The sequence below is a fragment of the Neofelis nebulosa genome, chromosome 4 (assembly GCF_028018385.1).
Source record: "Neofelis nebulosa isolate mNeoNeb1 chromosome 4, mNeoNeb1.pri, whole genome shotgun sequence".
Taxonomy (NCBI): Eukaryota; Metazoa; Chordata; class Mammalia; order Carnivora; family Felidae; genus Neofelis; species Neofelis nebulosa.
The window spans coordinates 146,229,828-146,248,800 of NC_080785.1; the positions used below are offsets into that span (position 1 = coordinate 146,229,828).

The following is an 18,973-nucleotide window of genomic DNA, read 5'->3' on the forward strand; positions in this document are numbered from 1 at the left end:
GTGTGTTTCTCATGTTCACTTTATGTATTTATTTACTTAGTCACTTCTTAAATATTGGTAAAGTCCAAGTGAAGTTATGGCTATAACAGAATAAAAGAGTAAAAGTAAAAAAAAAAAAAAAAAAAAAAAAGACTTTTTAAGAGCTACAAATAATGCAGAGTTTTGTGCTTGAGACCTTGGCATGCGTGACATTTCACCACATTCTGCCTCCCTTCCCAACTGGCCCTTCAGAACGAAGGGGCCACATTGACTCCTGCAGCTCAGCTCCTGACTGGTGATCTGCAGAGAAAGTGAGGGCTAGGCTTAGGTTTACTCTGATGTTTGACATGCAACTCCAAGGCTCTCTTCCTTTGAAGCTAAGGGAACAGATTCCAGCTCCTTTGAAGCTACTTGGCCACCAGAGCAGCCACTTACAGGTTTCAGGAAGGTGGGTGCTGGGAGGGAGTTTAACAATCATTTATTCCAGCCCCTGAACTCCACAGATGGAGGGATAGGAATTATGGCGAACTTCCTCCTCTTCTGAGCCCTTTCTTCTCAGACTACTCTGGCATGCATGTTGTAAGAGCTTTATCCTTGGGGGCTGCATAGAGTGAGAATCTGGTTTTGCAAGGGGTTCTTTGGTTTGTTTTATTTTAAAGTACATCAGGATTGCCTGTAGTCCAGATCTTCCTTGCCTATATTCTATAATGGAATCATTTCCCTTCTGTCCATCCATTCTTGAGATTAGGTTAAATCTGGTATATATGTCCACTACAGTTTTAGTAAGCTTGACTTAATCAAAGGCAGGTAACATACTTCCCCAAATCGAATAGTGCCATGTGTTGTATTCTTCAAGTATTTATTGAGCTCCTACTATGTGCCAGGTCTGTGGAAGGCCACGTTATCTAGAAACTATCTTCTCTTGTCCAGCCTGTTTTATGCTTTACTCTACTGTAGCAATTAATAAGCATGGGATTTCCAGGAGCACCTGGGTGGCTCAGTGGGCCAAGAGTCTGACTTTGGCTCAGGTCATGATCTCATGATCTCACAGTTCATGGGTTCAAGTCCCACATTGGGCTCTGTGCTGACAACTCGGAGCCTGGAGCCTGTTTCGGATTCTGTGTCTCTCTCTCTGTCCTTGCCCTGCTCATACACTCTCTCTCTCTCAAAATAAATGAATAAACATTGAAAAATTTTTAAACAAAAACACAAAAAATAAGCATGGAATTTCCAGCTGAAATGCTCAGAGACTATTTGTTTTAGCACTTTGGCAGGCTTTGATTTCTGAAACACTTTCAAATAAGACCATTTCTCAAGTCCCATTTGTAGAAGTCCTACATGCCCCTACTTCTCAGTGGTAAGTCTAACCTGGTATATTTCACCCAATTTTTCTAGTCTACAGTTAATTCATGACTCATTTCTCATTGTAAAAGATTTAAGCTATACTGAAGTAAGCAGCTTAAAACCTGAATGCCCCTTTCCCTCTACCCCCCAACTCCGCACTTACCCCAGAAGCAGCATACACTAATCCATTGGCAGATGTGCCCTTTGTATGCATTTGCAAAATATATGTACATTTACAAAGTTCATTTCTAATACAAACTAGATCATATTATACAGATTCTTCTGTGATTTGCATTTTTCACATAACTATGCCTTGCTAAGCTTTCCATTTAGGTACATATGAATTTACCTCATTCTTTTCAAATAGCTATAGCAATATTCCATGGAATTCTCCTGCCAAAGTTTATTTAACTAGTCACATTTGGTGGGTATTTAGATTGTTTGCCATTTTTGTTATGACAAACAAGACTGTGGTAAACAATTTTGTGTATATGTCTTTGCATATTTGCAAGTATTTCTGTAGAATAGAGACCCAGAATTTTAATTTTCTACATCAAATGGGTTTAGTAAGCTGATGAGAATGGGATCAGTTGCCAATTGGCAAATACATTCCAACCTGAATCTCAAGTTTCTCAGCCCACGCTGTCTTGTTTGAATTAATTCCGGATTGCCCAAGAGTCTCCTATGTTTGGACACTGCTGGCTGACATTTGAAAGCTGGAGTTGAGCATCGTAGATTAAAAACCTTAGAGCTACAATATTTAAATACCTTAAAATAATATGTATTTTATTGGGCAGAAAGTGGAAAAGAGAAGAATAAAGGGAGTTTCCCTGATAAATGGATTTAAAACTCCATACTGAACAGAATAGTTAGTCTCTTGGGCAAGGAGGTCGGCTATTCTTTTTGAAAAGAACTTCCTGATGTTTTTCTTCCTAGTTGAGCCAACTTCACAAAACAGCCAGAACTAAACACCTAGTGTGTGTGCTGTGTTGACATGGATTTTGAAGCAGATTTTTAAAGTAAAACTAACAGGGTATGGTAAGCAAAATCCATAGACATCTCCCCAAGACTCCCACTCTTGGGTATTCAGTCAAACACTAATGCAGACACTGGGTGAAGGCACTTTGCAGATGGAACTAAGGTAACTAGTCAGCTGATCTTGAATAAGGGATGTATCCTAGGTCATCCAGGTGGACCCAATGCAATGACACAGGACCTTAAAGTAAGTAGAAGAGAAAAGCAGAAGAATCAGAGAAATATAGTGGAAGAGGAAAGAGAAAGGAGAGGTGAGGTGGAAGGAGAGGTCAGAGGTATGAGAGATTTTGAAGATGGAGGGAATGGGCCACGAGCCATAGAATACAGGAGGCCTCTAGAAGCTAAGTATGACTCCTAGCAGACAGCCACCAAGGAAAGTCCTGCAACTACATGGAACTGAATACTGCCAAGGATTTGAATGAGCTTGGAAGTAGATTAATGCCAGACCTCTAGAGAAGACAGCAGCTTTACCAACATCTTGATTTTGGTCTTGGGAGACCCAGAACAGACAGGTAATAAGTGGATTTTTTAATCTGCTAAATATACAGTAATGTGTCATGACAACAATAAAAAATGAATACAGGGATTGAACCAATGTCTATGTGTTGGGCATAGCAGAAATAGACCCATAGGGCAGGCTGGTGTTTCTTATTTCCTAACATCTGAAGCAGGGCAGGGTCCAGTGTTATAATATGAAGATTAGCTCACATTTTCTAAATGCTTACATGTGATAGGTGCGAGGTGTTCTGGTGCATTCCCTACCTTGTTCTTTACAAATGGCCCTGCAAGAGTTGGTGCGTTTATTATTATACAGTTTTATAGATGAGATAACTGGGCCTCAGAGAGGTTATGTACCTGGGAAGGAATCACACGGCTTCTAAATGACAGGGCTGGACTCAACCCCTTATCTATGGAACATCACACCCAAATGTACACACACGAACACTGTATTTCACAGTGGTGTATACCACCACCACCCCTGCAATTAATATGCTTCCATAGGCAAAATCACTAATATTTAAACTCTTGCTAAACATTCACATCCAAGAATGCCTTTTGTCACATAAAACCTCTTGACCTTGTTTTAATGCCCTTGGAATACTACACCATCATATGCTGAGCAAGGAGGAAAAAAAAATCAAAGTTGGATGGTCAAGGAAACAAACTCCTGCCCATCCCCCACACCCAGACTCTTGAAGCCAAAGCACAGTGCACACTCTTATATTTCTCTTCAAATCCTTGGAGGTCCACTTGCTCTAGATTGTGTTAAAGATTGTGCTCTCTTCCCTGCACCAGGCACTCAATTCTAGAGGTGAAAGTTGTGATGGAGACATTTTTATACCTTGAACATAAACATCAGGAGCCAAAAGGAGTATCAAATGAAACAAATATGGGGCATAACTGACATTTTATCTCAGGGTGGGGGGGCAGTACGCTGATTTGATCTCAGTTGTCTGTGCAGAAAGTGTGACCTCAAATTCAGCTAATGGAAAGTCTGAGCATGCAAGACCCCTCGCGTTCGTTCCATCACATATTTATTTTTTTTTTTAATTTTTTTTTAACGTTTATTTATTTTTGAGACAGAGAGAGACAGAGCATGAGCAGGGGAGGGTCAGAGAGAGAGGGAGACACAGAATCAGAAGCAGGCTCCAGACTCTGAGCTGTCAGCACAGAGCCCGATGCGGGGCTCGAACTCACGGACTGTGAGATCATGACCTGAGCTGAAGTCAGACGCTTAACCGACCGAGCCACCCAGGCGCCCCTCCATCACATATTTAAACACTTAACACATATGAACTGAGCTTCTCTCATGTGCCAGTTTGCACTGGAAGCTGAGGGTACAGTGATGAATAAGGCAACCTCCATATTCATGAATCTTCCAGGCTAGAGAAAGAATGGATAAGCAAGTAATTGCAGGCTGGTACAAAAGATGCTGAGATGGAGGAGGTACCGGATGCCATGAGAACATATGGAAGAGGTGCCAAATCCAGATTTAGAAACCAGAAAGAGTGGCCTCTAAATTGGAGCCTAAAGGAAAGGTAGAAGGCAGCCAGGAAAATATGGGGTAGAGGGGAATGTTTCAAATAAAAGGAATATCATAATATAGATCTGGTCTAGAAACCTACACATATATTCATAAATATATCTGGAGTATAGACAGCAAAGAGTCAGAATGGCAAAGGATGATGAGGCTGAAGATATCAGCAAGGACTGAAGTCAGAAAGACTTTCTACTATTTAACAAGTGTGAACTTTATTATAAGGGAAACCATTGAAAGAAAAAGCTGAGCAGAGACATAATCAGATGTGGATGCTTTAGAAGGATCCCTCTGATGGAAGGTCAAGAATGGATGGAGGAGAGCGAGTGGATACAGGGATACTGTTCAGCAGCTAGAGAAGTGTGGTATGTATAAAGGAAGGGTAGGATTAGAGATGGAGAGAGGCAGCTGGATTCCAGAGATATCTGGGAGGGAGAGCCAACAGTATTTGGTTGTGGACGGGAGGGAGTCTAGGATGACAGCCAGGCCTGACTTGGCTAAATCGTCATCCAAGTATCGTTCTGGGCTGACACGCCAGAGTGTCTGTGGAGGTGAGATGGGGTTATAATTTGTAATTTGTGGAAGGCCTGGGGAGTAGGGGATCAGCCTAGAAGCACATCTTTCTGCTGCGTTGAGGCAGCCAAGCGCACCCCTATGGATGGGCAACTTGGGGCTTTCAGAACAGGTGACTCCTGTTGGCTGTTTTGAGTATGCTGACCAAAGAACAAAAGTTTGCTTTTGTCCCAAGCCCTTACTAAACAGGAAATGATACACAGTTTGAAATGTTCACTTTTTTCCCTGTGCCCTTGTTTTCTGCAGGGAAGAGTGGCTTTTCTGTTGAAGGTGGAAGGTGCAGGTTGCTCTGTGTGTTTGGAGAAGGGTCAGTGCAGCTATAAACTTCCCACCCCATATGCCCTGAGTTGCTGTGATGTCTTGACAGGTGTCCTGACACTTGGCTTTGACGTGTCATGTCAGGGCTGCCAGTCAGCTGGGACTGGACCCTGAGAAAAGCCTGTGGGTTTAGGACTTAGCAGCACTTGCTTGGTTAAACACCTGTGTGGCTACTATGACCGACTCTGCCCCTTCCCCACCCCACCCCCTGCCCCATGGCTAAGCCTTGTCTCAGGCTGACAAGTCAGGTTACTCAGATCCACTTACATGGTGATGGTCTTTCCATCCTCTTCTTTTCACTGTAACTGCAACAGGGGAGAGAGATTTTGCATGAGCAACTGTGTGAAATTCATTCAGTGCCTGCTACTGCCTGCAGTGTATGGCTACTAAGCACTGCTTTGGTTTGCCCATAATCTGTCCCCCCCACATCCCCCTCTTCTGATACCAGCAGCCCACACTGTGTTGGGTATGGGCACATGACTCAAGTCAGCCAATCAGAATCCTCTGCCCCCAGACTCCCATCACTCCCCAAGGGAGCCATCCCTTGGGCCATAGTGATTGGTTCAGGGATGGGCACGTGACCCAAGCAGACCAATGAGTCTCAGTACTGAAAAAAGAAGTGCCAAGCTGGTATGTTGATGTTTGGGGTACCCAGAAAGCAGAGTGAGTGGTGGAGAGAGAGAGGAAGTGACAGATCCCTGGAAACATTAATAGGGCAGTGAGGGAGTGGGACAGGGATGGGAAGGCAGCCAATAAAGGGAATCACCACTATGAGGAACTGGTGACTCTTAGGAGCTTAATCCCACAGGGAACCTCTGGGAGCCAGTGTAGGACACAGAACTCAGAGACCTACCTAGAGAAGGAGGGTGAGAGAGCTGGGGTATGTATATACTCTCTCCCATCAGTCACTGGCTGAGGGCTGCTCCCCCAGGGCATCAGTACCTTCACACTCCTCACCTGCCACAAGCCTGTGTAGGGTGGGCCTTGGGGGGCTGTAGATGTCCTCAGGCAAAGGCAGACTAGCATCAGCAGTTGGACACAGACAGTGTCAACAGGAGAAGGGCCGAAGGAAGCAGTCAGCATTAGCCACTGCATTAACAAGTGTTCAAGAGACCCTTTAAAACATTCCATCTGCCCCAGTGATGAGGGGTGAATGGCAAAAGCCCTCAGACTGGCTTCATTTGTCCTGTCAGATGAGGCTTCCAACACATGCCTCTGGTCTCCTGCTTGTGCCAAAGCAGGAGTTGAGGCTGGAAAGAGATGTAAGTGAGCTCCTAACAGGAATGCCCGCTGGCCGCGCTTGCCTCTGAGGCTCTGCCTGTCAATTACAGAAAGATCTGCGAGATTCCATTCTCCTCCATTATCTTCCACTGGGGTCTCCAGTGGCAACTCTGCAACCGTTTTCTGCAGAGTGGTTCAAATTGTTTTATATCTCCTTAGCTGCCAAGTACAATGTCATAAGCAATAAATAAATAAATTGGCCTACATGGAAAGCATATTTTGTCCAGATGCGTCCTTGAAACTTCAGCCCTGAAACATGAAAGTCAGATTGGAAACCGCGTTCTCAAAGCTCGGGGGAAGTAGGCTCACGCAGAAAAGCCGTCTGATTGGCAGCTGCTGCCACCCGGCACCTGATGTGTGTCCTGCAGATCAGCTGGGCAGCGCACCTTCTGAAAAACCAAGCATGCGAGCTTTTCACACCAGAGCTTAGCATAGGTGGGCCAGTTGGACAGGCCAAGAGCAAAGGGGGTACTCGAGCCTAGAGGGTTGCTTGACTGGAGGAGCTGAGATCTGTGCATTCCTTTAATGTCCTCTTGACCAGCTGGCTTGGAGTAAGCCTTCCTCATCAAGATGACTAGTTCAACACCCTTGTCTGGGGTGCTAGCAGTTCCTGGCAACTTTGCCCTTGCTGCATGCAGAGGGTAAAGCCATGAGGACATGTAGCCAGGAAGAGGATGAAAAGGAGGGAGACCTGAGTAGCTGAAGAATCACACAGAAAGATGCTCGGGGCATTTTAGCTGATTTCGCCAACCCTGGTATTCTGAGATGGTGTGGGCTTTCCAAGACAGAGGGGCTAGCAGGTAGATGACCTGGGAGAGCAGATGTGGCCTCGATGGCAGGAACCACCATGGAGAGCACACCAGTGGTGACCTGGGCTGCCTGTATCAGCTGGCTGGGAGTGCTTTTAAATGTCATCTTTATTGCTATTTAAATTAAAAATACATGCTCATAAAAAGTTAGACATACCAGAAATGCTTGAAGTGAAAAGTGGAAGTTCCCTCATCAACATCCCTAAATCCACTGACTCTGTGCCCTTCCAGAGATTCTTATAGACTTATGCATGCACACACACACACACACACACACACACATGCACACACACACACATTTTCATAAGAAATGAGTTTGTATTATGTAAATTATTGTATAACTCCCTGATTTGCACTTCATGTAGTTTGGACATCTTTCCACATCAGTATTATCTTTGTCATTGTTTTATGGTGCTCTTTTGACAGATTACAGTAATTTGTTACAATTTTCAAGATGACTTCTCATATTTCTTCCTACATTTTCAGGCTGTGATAAATAACTAAAAATGTTACTTACTGGTCTGTCATCATTATTACTGGTAGGCATAATCTTTTATTATCTTACCTGTTGAATTCAATAGAATTTAGGTGAATGATAGAGGAATTCATAAAAAAATAACTATAGAAATAGTGATTTTGGATGTATACATATACATGGGACATATGTGTATAAAGTGTAATCAATTTCAGGAGAGATCATTGAGTAAAACTAAAGACATCCTTCTGAACTGAAACTAAAGAAGTGTTTTTCAAACCTGAGTTTACACCTTTTTTTAAATAAATTCCTTTACCCACCCACCCAGATTTAACTTTAGACTCCTTTGTATTCCTTAACTGGTAGCCCAGCTTGGTAGCTAAGTGTGAGGCTACTACAGGATGCTAAGATGCTTAAGAACATAGGCTGTGGACTCAAATCCAATCCCAGTGCTTTCCGGTATTATAGTCTTAGTGTGCTTAATTCTCTCTGTGCCTCACTTTCCTCATTTCTGAGGAAAACGATGACATGTGCTTCCTAAGGTGATTGAGAGGACTAAAGGAGAGAAGGTCCATGAAGCCCTTACTTGGCACTAAGTACCTGCCCAGCAAATAGGCATTATTAATACTATGAAGAGGAGTGTGGTCATCACCAGACAGCTGACATCTGTCAGGTGTGTATGCCTCATGAGGTACATGAGATACGCATACTGTAAATATCCGCCTTTATAGATGCTCATTTTCTTCTCCCAGCTGGGTAGTTGAGAAAGAATCATGGAAAATAAAATGAGCATAAAATGCTTTTTAAAGTCAATAGTCAACTAAAACTATTCCAAAATGCCTTGGAGGTTGTCGCAAACCATCAGCTGTCCTAGACCAGAAACAGAACCTGATTTCCAGTTGTAGATAATAAATAAACACAGTGCACTGCCCTTTACAATGAGTGGCTATTTTTTTAACCCATGCAGATGTGTCCTATTTACATTGAAGCTGTCATACAAATTAGCAAAGGTCCATGGAATCTGAAAGAAGGCAGGCTCCAGGCCCTGAAATGTTCACAGGAATGGAAAATGGCTTATCCCCACTCTTCATTGCTCTGGTGTCCCAGTCCTAGTAGGGAATGGCTAGGAAGAACTGCAGAGCTTTTCCAGGCCAGCAGAAATGTTTGCTGACCAAGCAGGCTTTGAAGCTCATCTGCAGGGCTGGGTAGAATGAAATGCAATAGGGTTTGGAGCTTTGGAGCTGCTGTGATTCTGACTTTTTTGCAATCTGTGGGAAGTCCTGAACCCTTAGCAAATTTGTAAGTCCCCTCATTTGGGACAGGCTTGTGCATGGCAGATGCAGTCTGAATTAAAACACCAATTAGAGCAGAATGGATGACTTGGGGTGTTTTTTTTTTTAACATTAACATTTTTCTTAGCAAAATGCTTGTTTGGCTACCCTTATCAGACATGGCCCTTATCACATCACATGTATGGGCTGTTTAGAGGGAGAATATGGAGGACTGAGCCACAAAGGCAAAGCAAGTAAGGACTAGGAGGGTGTTCAGATTTCAGGCTTTTCAACCCCTTCCCCTCTAATAACAAGATAGCAAAGGTTCAGGGAGGTGAATGGGCCAGCTCAAGCAAGGCCTGAGAGTAGAACCCAAGATGCAAGGCTCCCACTAAATGCTCCTTCCACTAGACCACGTGGCTTCCAGATGATCTTTCTCTTGGGGGACACACACACGGACACGGAGTTGTAAACAGTTTAAACGTAGGCTTTAAAACTCCTCTGGCTTATCTTTCCTGGAGAGGAAGCAAACCCTTGATTGTGTGAATACAGAGATGTTTGGGTTCTAGAAGAGCAATTCATTAATTCTCTAAGCACTGTGGAGGACCTGCAGGAGGCCTAGGACTTACAGGACAACACACTGGTCCCTGCCCTCAAAGCAGATGTGTGCCCTGAAAGCAGAGAGGACAGAGTTGCATTCATTGTCCTCTGAGAGGCAAGCAAAAAGGGCTTTGGGAAAACAAAGCAGGTAGCTTTTCAGTTCTGCCTGAGAATTCAGACAGTTTTATTTCACCTGCATCTTAAAAGGGTGAGCCATCTTTTTCTTGGCAAAGAATCCATCCATTCATTCACTTCACTCCACTTCACTTCACTTCACTTCACTTCACTGAAATTTACCAGCCACCTTCTTTTTGCCAGTCTTTGTGCCTAAACAAGCAGTAGTATAGAGCAGTAAACAAACAATACTCTGCCCTCAAGGGTTTTACATTCTCTTGGGAGGAGTCAGAAATTAAGCAGGTAATTTAAAAGCATAAGGGTGAGGATGCTGCCTCAGATAAAATTGTCCAAAAGGCTGATGGAGGAATGTGACACCAGAGCTGAGGGAGCCAGCAGCAGGAAGCCAGGGTGGAAGTGATCAGGTGGGAAAGGGAAGGTGGTAAGAGATGATACTGGAGAGGCAGGCAGTAGCTAAGTACACAGGTAAGTACGTAGGTATGCAGACCAGCGAAAGTAGGCTGAGTGTTCTTCCTGGACAACTAGAGAGTCTTGGGAGGATTTTGAGCAGGGGATGCTGTGCTATGTGAGGAGGCAGAGAAGCATAACAATCACCAAGGGTGGGGAGGGGGGTAAGAGTTGCAATGGTAGATTTGGGGCTCCCCAGAACACCATGTAGTCAACCTGGATTCTACCAAGAATTTCTTCTCTGGAATCACAAATAGAACTCAAAGATAATCCTTTTGTTTCTCAATGAGGAAACTGAGGCTCTGTGACTCAGTGCATGTGGCCAGCTCTGGCAGTGGACATCCTGGGATACTGAATCCTGTGCTTTTCCCCTGCTTCCAATTACCCACCTGCATGTCTTCCAAAAACTGGGATTTACAATCTGTTCCCTGCCGGACATTTCAGACTGGGCTTTTAAGATTTGTTGTTAGCAGTGTGTTATAAGGCAGTCACTTTGAATGACTTCTGCTTGACAGCAATGTCAGCATCATCACCACCTACTTCGAGGAGCAGTGGCACAGACCAGGGGTGTCCTGGCTCCATGGAGAAAGGAGGAGGAAGGCAAAGACTTCTTCACCAGAACTAGAAATCAGATTTAGCTCTTCTCTGACTGTGTGGTTTGATGTTGAGAAAGCCTCTTCTTCATTGTAGACCTACACTCCTCCTTTATATATGAAATGAGAGGATTGGGACATAGGTATTATTAAATAACTATTTTGAATAATTTTGAACTAAACTAAGCTAAGCAGATTGTTGTAGGACTTCTCAGAGCCTTTACTATGCTAATGAGCACTCAGACTCTAAGAGGGAGGTATAGTCTGACGCATGTCACAAATGTACTTATGTATGTGGCCCTGGAATGCTTTTGAGGAGGACACCTTGTAGAACTTGTGTTCCTCAGGACATTCTCAGGGAGCTGGCCTTTCAGATGAGCCTGAAGTTCTGAGATATTAGAGATGAAAGGGAGCCTCCATTCATGTCCTTGCTCAGCCTTGTTCAACAACACAGAGCAACAAGTTGTTCAGTGTCTTGGTAGTATGTGTCTCCTCCCCACCCCACTTTCACCCCCTCTCTTCTGCCTCCCTCCAGTGACCCACAAAGGCTATCTTTTGAAGGAGCATGACAGCAGAAACAGCTTCTCTCCTTTTGACCTACTGGGAGCCCTTTGTATGCTCCAGCCCCTTAGAAGGTGCCCAGACTGCAGCAGCCACGTCTCTACACCTAGACAGTGGGATAGTGATATCCTTTTTTGGTAGAGAAACTCTAGGTCCAGTGGTCTCTCTTTCTCTCTGGGGCTCTCTCTGGAACTTGCCCTAAGGACTTACTTACTTTTTACATTTTATCTTGTTACTACTACGTAAGCTTTTTCTGCTTGTCAGCACCATGCAAGGTGCCGTAGGAGGCAACAGCCTGTGTAAGAGATCTTTGATGACTCTGACATGACTGCCGTCCTCATCCTAATGTTTGCTATTTGTTGAGCACTTACTATGCTCCAGGAAGTATGTAAAGATCTTTATCTGGAACTAACTCATAGTCTCCTAGCAGCAGCCCTATGAGGTGTGGGCACTGTTATCATTTCTACTGTAGGTGAGGATACTGAAGTTTGGTCAGGTAACTCCCCCCAAAGTCTCACAGCCAGTACATGTGAGGGCTGGAAGTCCCACCCAAATCTGTCCTCCAAGTCTGTGCATATGACTGATGCACTGCATTGCTTTGTTAACATTTGAATGAATGGAAGGTGAATGAGCAAACAAATGAGTAAGTAAATGAAAAGATACCCCCCCATCTCCCCCCCCCCCCAGCTTCAGGAAATCTGCCTGGACATGTGGCAAAGCAGCCAAGCCCCTTTTGAGCCACCATCTTCTTAAGATCACGTTGTCTGTCACTGTCCTGCCACCCCCTCCCACCGGGGGACCAGTGGGCACTACCTTACTGTGGGGCGTGGCAGCTTCCTGCCAGCAGCCACCTGAGATGTCCCAGCAGCAGCCCACATCTACTCCACCCAGCAGAGGACACACACACCCGGGGTGGGGGAGCTGCCTCAACTGGGTCTCAGTCAGCTGTGGTTTTTTTGGCCTGCTGGGTTTTCGGCTGCCATTGCTGAATTTCTCACCAAGAGGAGGGCAGCTGTTCTGGGATTGAAACATGAAGAAAGATGGGCTGAGATCAGATAAGCATCCCTACCCAAGCGGACGTACCTCCCAATTTGCAGGCCTTTGTTATATTACTAGCAGTCAAGGAATGTTGAAATGGAGCTCTAGCCTTGATCTGAATTATAATCTCTGAAGCTATGTTTAAGTCTACCTAAAGATATTTCAATTTGCTATCTCTCTTTTTTCCCTCCTCTCCTTGGCTGAGAGCACACTTGTATCCCTCCAGAACACAGAAAGCCGGGACATATTTCTTAATGTTTTACATTACAGTTGTAAGTCCTTCTTATCCTTTGATAATCATATTTTAACTTTTAGTCCACGTACTTGTGGGTGTGCCTGCGTCTGTGTTGTATATAAGTTCACATTTATACGAACGGCATTAGCTCCTTTTATCTTTTTTTCCCCCAAAGCCATACTTGTAAGACTACATTCAGCAGTGGATTAATCCCTAAATAACTTAGTTCAGCTTTCGCAGCTGTTGCCAAACAGGCTCTTTCCCTGACAGTATAGACTGTGTGGTGGTTATAATTAAAAGTCTTCAGGGGGCGGGGGTGGTGACACAGGGAATGAGAACTGGGCAAGGAGGTCACCACAAACTAGTGAGAACTGTGGACAGAAGAGCCCACGGAGGACTTTTGTTGGAGGAGGACAGACTTGGGATGAGGGAGGTTGGGTTTTTGTCCCTTCAGCAATTGGCCAGTGATTTGCTGAGGGAGTGGACAAGCTGGGGCAGCCTCTGCATGTGTGTGTCTAAGTGCGGGTGGGTATCAGTGTGTGTTTGTGGGTGTCACTGTGGGAGTGGATGTGTATGTATTGAATGGAGGAGAGAGCATATCTTTTAAGACCCTGGGTTTTGGTATTAGATTTTGTTTGAAATATCATTTATCCCTTATCACCTCCATGCCCTTCAGCAAATTGCTTATAATTGGCCTCCTTGTGGCTCAGTTTCTTTATCTGAAAACGGGGATTCATTCATTATTCAACAAATATTGATTGGGTGCCTGCTGTATTCCAGGCACTGTTCTAGGCATCAGGGGTGCAACAATAAACAAAAAGAGAAAAATACTTGCCTATATGGAACTTTCATTCTACAGAAGAAAAATAAAACCCATACAGGGAGGGTTATTATAAGGATTAAAATAGAATATGTATTATAAAATGCCTAACAGTGTCTCGCACATCATAAGATGTTGGTTAAAAAATGAGCAAATATTAATATCATTATTCTTTGGGTTATATTTATAAAGTAACACTCCTCCCCCCTCCACCAAAAAAAAAAAAAAAAAAACCCAAGTCATGAGTCTGAATACCACCAGTTTTATTTTACATACTGACTTTTCTTGGGGAAGCAACACAAGAGTACTTTGGGAAAAGATGTTCTCTACATGTTTTGTTAGTTCAGTCAAAACAGCCCATCTTTGCACCAGACATCTTGAAGGATAAAGGTGCTCCTCGAATGGACTTCAGTCAAGGAAGATCAGCTCTCAGGTGACAACACAGACACAACGAACTAGAACAATGCAGAAAGGAATGCATGAAGGGGTTGGGTTAAGAATTGCAGGGCAATTACTTTCTGCAAACTGATATGTGAGAAGAGAACACAAGCACACCTTATTGTCCAGAAACACAATAAGCAAAAATTCACTATAACACAATTGCAGAATAGGCAACCCCCTATGTAAAAATGAGTTGTTATTAACAAAGTCGGGGAGGCGGGGGGTTTGTGAAATTGGTTTGGAATGTGGGCCTCATTTTCCACTAGACAGGAGTTCATGGACCGATCCTAAAGGGGTTTATATAACATACACTTGCCTGAAATGTATTCTTTCTCCCTCATCAGTCACTATGCACAACATGGCTTTTATGGGAGGAAGCATTGAAAGGGCCTTTTTGTCCCTTCACCAACTTGGTACCAGTTTCTACTAACTATCCAGGGGTTTTCCTTAAATTCCCTTTATCTAAAAATTTACTCTCTGAAGCTGGTGGTTCAAAGATTGTAGGAAAGCCAAAGTTGCTATGACATTAAAACATTCATGAAATAATTGACCACTTATCAAATTAGGCTCATTTAGACATCTTCCCCCATTTAATGCTGGGCCTCCCACTGTGTTGAGAGTCAGCTCTTTGTACATCTGTCTTTTCTGGATTATCCAGTATCCAAGAGTACAGTGAAAATAGATTATATATCATATGAAAAATGAAAAGCAAATTTCTCAAAAGACACAAGATTTTATCACGTTGATGAAAGTGATGTTGGAAACCAAGTTTGTGTCACAAGCAAATTTATTAACAAATGAAGATAATTTCTTATCAGTTTAAAAAAGGAAAAGTCAGTAAGCATGATCACAGCCCAGGGGCTTCCTAGTGAGTGACTGGATGTTAGAGGCTTATAATAGATCCTTGGGAAAATGGTAAAAGTCTGGAATATGTTTGTGAATGCCACCCTCTTTATAACTGTGCTCATGGAAGTATAAAGGATGTCACATCATGTACAACCTGGTTAGGAAAAGAAATAGGCCAAATAAAAATCCACATATTTTACTTTTTGTTCTTTATGCAAACTAGTGAGTTGTTGGCATTGTAAGCTAAATTTTATAAAAAATAAGATATATGTAGTAATTTCTAAAAATTTTAGCCTCAATTTTAAAGATAAAATGCCAGGGCACCTGGGTGGCTCAGTCAGTTGAGTGTCCAACTCTTGGCTTTGGCTCAGATCGTGATCCCAAGATCGTGATCCCAAGATCCTGAGACCGAGCCCCACATCAGGCTCTGCACTGAACATGGAGCCTGTCTGAGATTCATTCTCATTCTCTCTCTCTCTCTCTCTCTCTCTCTCTCTCTCTCTCTAAAAAAAAAAAAAAAAAAAAGATAAAGTACCAAATCTCTTCCCCACTATTACTATTTACTATGAAATTTTGGTCTCTGTCAAAGGGATAGTTTCTTCCAGGTTCCAGTTTTCCTCCATAAAGGAGAACCTGGTATATTTGCATGGGGGAGATTCGCTCTAGATAACCACTGTTTATGCACTCAGAATTAGATTAGGGGCAGTGGGCAACATGGGAGCAAAGTATACATCGGTCTATCTCTTTATCTATATAGGCATGTTTAACCTTTACAAGTTCATGGAACCCTTGGATGGAAAACATAATAACTGAGGATTGTCTTTCTAGAAAATCCACAGGCACAAAATACTTTCAAGGGGTTCACCGACCTTCTTGATGCCTACCATGAATCATAGATACTAGGTCATAGATTTAATAGCCTTGGTCTACACCCCATGTCCCGGTCATGTATTATTTCTCTCTCTCTCTCTCTCTCTCTCTCTCTCTCTCTCTCTCACACACACACACACACACACACACACACACACCCCTACTAAGTGCCAGAACACTTTATATATTTTATCTTTTTTTGTTGCTGACAGTCCTCCCATTGAGTACAATATTGTCCTAACTTTAACACACACACAAACTGAGCCTTGAGAAAAGTTCAGTAACTTGCTCCAGGTCATAGTAAGTGACTAGTCTTGCATTTCAAACATCAGCGTTTTCTAAGGTCCAAGCCCTCACATTTCCTATAATATTAGGTCAGCCCTGTGTGTTCACATACTACACTAATTATTTCCTTAATAAGTAACTTTTACAAAGCTGTTTTTCTTTACCACACAAGAAATGCATGTTTGTTGTAGAACAGTTAAATGTTCTAACTCCTAACTTTAGAAGTGCTACTCATTCTCTTTATGTTCATTTTAAATTGAAGAAACAGGAGGTATTATTATTCCTCTCATTTTTACAGATGGTAAAATAGAGGTACTTGGGACTTCAGTGGCCTGCCAAGATCAACCAGCCTATTGGCAGCTCACTGATGCTGCAACTGAAATTGCCTGGCCCAGACCTGAGCCTGCATATGGGCTCCTGCTGCTCTCTCTCCCTCTGACCTACTTTGGGCATCTCTTTGACCCCCCTTCATCCTGGCCCCAAAGGCTCCTTATCATTATATCTCTGTGGTCACTTATTAGCCCACTCCAGCATCCAAAAGTCTAGAGGACATATGTGAGTTCACCTCTCATTATTTTCTCTGTGTATCATGAAACCCAGAGACCTAATGTTTATAGTGAAAACTGGTTTGCATTTATAATTCAGAGTCTCAATTTTATTTAAAGTTTATTTATTTTGAGAGAGAGAAAGTATGAGTGGGGGAGGGGAAGAGAGAGAGGGAGAGAGAAAGAGAGAGAATCCCAAGCAGGCTCCACATAGCACAGAGCCTGATGCAGGGCTCGAACTTTCAAACCATCAGATCGTGACCTGAGCCACCCAGACTTGGATGGGAGTCTCAATTTTATTTAAAATTCAATACTTACTTTTCTCTAAATATTTTCTCTTCAACATTAGATGCTGACTAAAGTCTAATTTTACTACAAATGGGAGCCACCAATTTCTACAAAGATACATTCATCCAGTAATACGTTGAAAGGTAATGAGAAAATAATCATAGCAATAAAGTTGACCCTGTGCCAGATACCCTATTGAGTGTTTTATGTGTATCAACTTGTTTAATCTTTGCAACAACCCTGTGAGGTAGGAATTATTGTTATCCTCATTTTACAGGTAAAAAAAAAAAAAAAACCTGAAGCACAGAGAGTTTGAGTCACATGCCCAAGACTGTAACACTAATATTGTATTTACCAGACTTCTGTATTCACATGATGATAATTGATGCTCATAATGATTACCTCGAGGCAGAATACAATTTTGAAAAATCTCAGTCCTGAAGGAAATAGCAATATCAAGGAAGTATTTGAGGTAATATTAGGTTGGCTTTCTATTTATAAAAAGAAAAGTTGTATTCTAGGTCTATGATAATTGCTAATCTCAAGTTTTACTTTGGTAATACTCTCTCTGATGTCTCTCCAATAACACTCCTTTAATCAAAACACCTTGATCATATTGAAAAATATTGTATAAATATACATATAATTTTGAATTCTGTGTTGAGCTAACAAAAATTTAAGGAGAAATTAAAATTTTAACTTCACAAGGATAAAATCTTTTAAAGTAAAGTTACTTCGGGAAAAAATACATTTTTAACAGCTTTTCTTGACAAGGTAAGTAGTAGGAGAAAAAAGGGGACAGGATTAAGAAGGAAGGTTCCTGTGCTGCAAAGAATAGTGACCTATCCAGGCTATGTGAATCTAAAAGGAATATGTAGTAGTCAGTAATCTTGTATCCATTCAAACTACTTTTTAAAAGAGGAGAATAGGAATATATTGACCCTTGTATCTGAAAAGTCAAGATATAATGTTTTCAGGTATGGCTGGATTCAGGGGATTAAAAAAAAATCATTAGGACTCTGTCTGTCACCATCTCTTGGTTTTGCTTTCCTCTAGAGATACTTCATTCTTTAGCAGACTTCCACTAACATATTCACCATAAGATAAAAAACATCTGCTAACAGCCTTAGATATTTATATAATAATATAGATATCCCAGAAGTATCTATGGAAGCCTCACTGCCTTAATAGTTCCAGCAAAAGTCCCCAGATGAAACTCATCCCACCAATTTTTGCCCCGTTCCCATCCATGAACATATCACTGTGTGGGTAAGAAATAGGATATTTTGGCTTAGTTAGGCCTATGTCATGTTCCATGCCCAAGGTCTTACAATGGGTGAGGTGTGATTCCTTGAAGGAAAAAAGAAAAAAACCAAGATACTGCTACAGAAAGAATCTGTCCTGAATGATGAGCAGGTAAAGAGAGCATCTGCTGCAGGGGACATGTTGAAAACCTGCAGGAGACTCTCACAGAGTTGAAGGGCAGGAAGTATAGCCGAGCAGCACAAGACTGGATCTGGAGAATGGAAAATCAGGATACCTGTCTATTTTCTCATCTGTTCTGTCCCCTCTACCTTCATTATACTCTTGCCATAGCCTACGTGTCCCCACAGCCTTTTCATGGAATTACTCAGTCCCTTGGAATCCCTCTTTCTCAATCCCTAGGGGAAGCAGCTCATTAGTCAATCTCAGAACTAGGCTGCAAGCTCCAGGTGACTGGCTATCCTTATAGATATAATACTTGCCTAAAGCAAGAGTCCTCACTTGGTATAGTCAACTCTGGCAAGTTAGGGCCGATCAAGCTGTCTGTGGGGTTTCTCCTTCCAGGAGTATGGATAAAGTAGGATCTCTAGAAAGATATGGCAGAGAAAGTAATAACATGTGTCAAGAACAGTCAGAAACTTGGGCAGAATCAGGCTGCAAAGCCATTCCTGGAATGGGAGCATTGTTGAAAAACTTGGAATCTCATTCATTGACAAAGACAGATGGACAAGGAACAGGCTCTCCAGGAAGCAGGGAGGCCAAGTTTGTCACCAAGGAGGCAGACAAAGAATCAAAGCCAAGTCTTAGCTGCTCCAACACAGCCATGGATTTCTTCTCCAAGGGAGGTAAAATGCAGACACAGGACCTGTGAATTGTAGCATCT

The 18,973-nt window shown here is 42.7% G+C and overlaps 1 protein-coding gene across 12 annotated transcripts in view; it reads left to right on the plus strand.

Moving 5' to 3' along the window:
• Positions 1–18,973, plus strand: part of ERC2 (ELKS/RAB6-interacting/CAST family member 2) — a 936,036-nt gene that overhangs the window by 783,714 nt on the left and 133,349 nt on the right. Inside the window, exon 19 of one of the 12 annotated variants that reach the window (XR_009260861.1) lies at positions 16,889–16,970. The exons of the other annotated variants lie outside the window; for them this stretch is intronic. The gene's annotated coding sequence lies outside the window, so the exon portion shown is untranslated. The remainder of the gene's footprint in view (positions 1–16,888; positions 16,971–18,973) is intronic. 12 annotated transcript variants of the gene reach the window in all.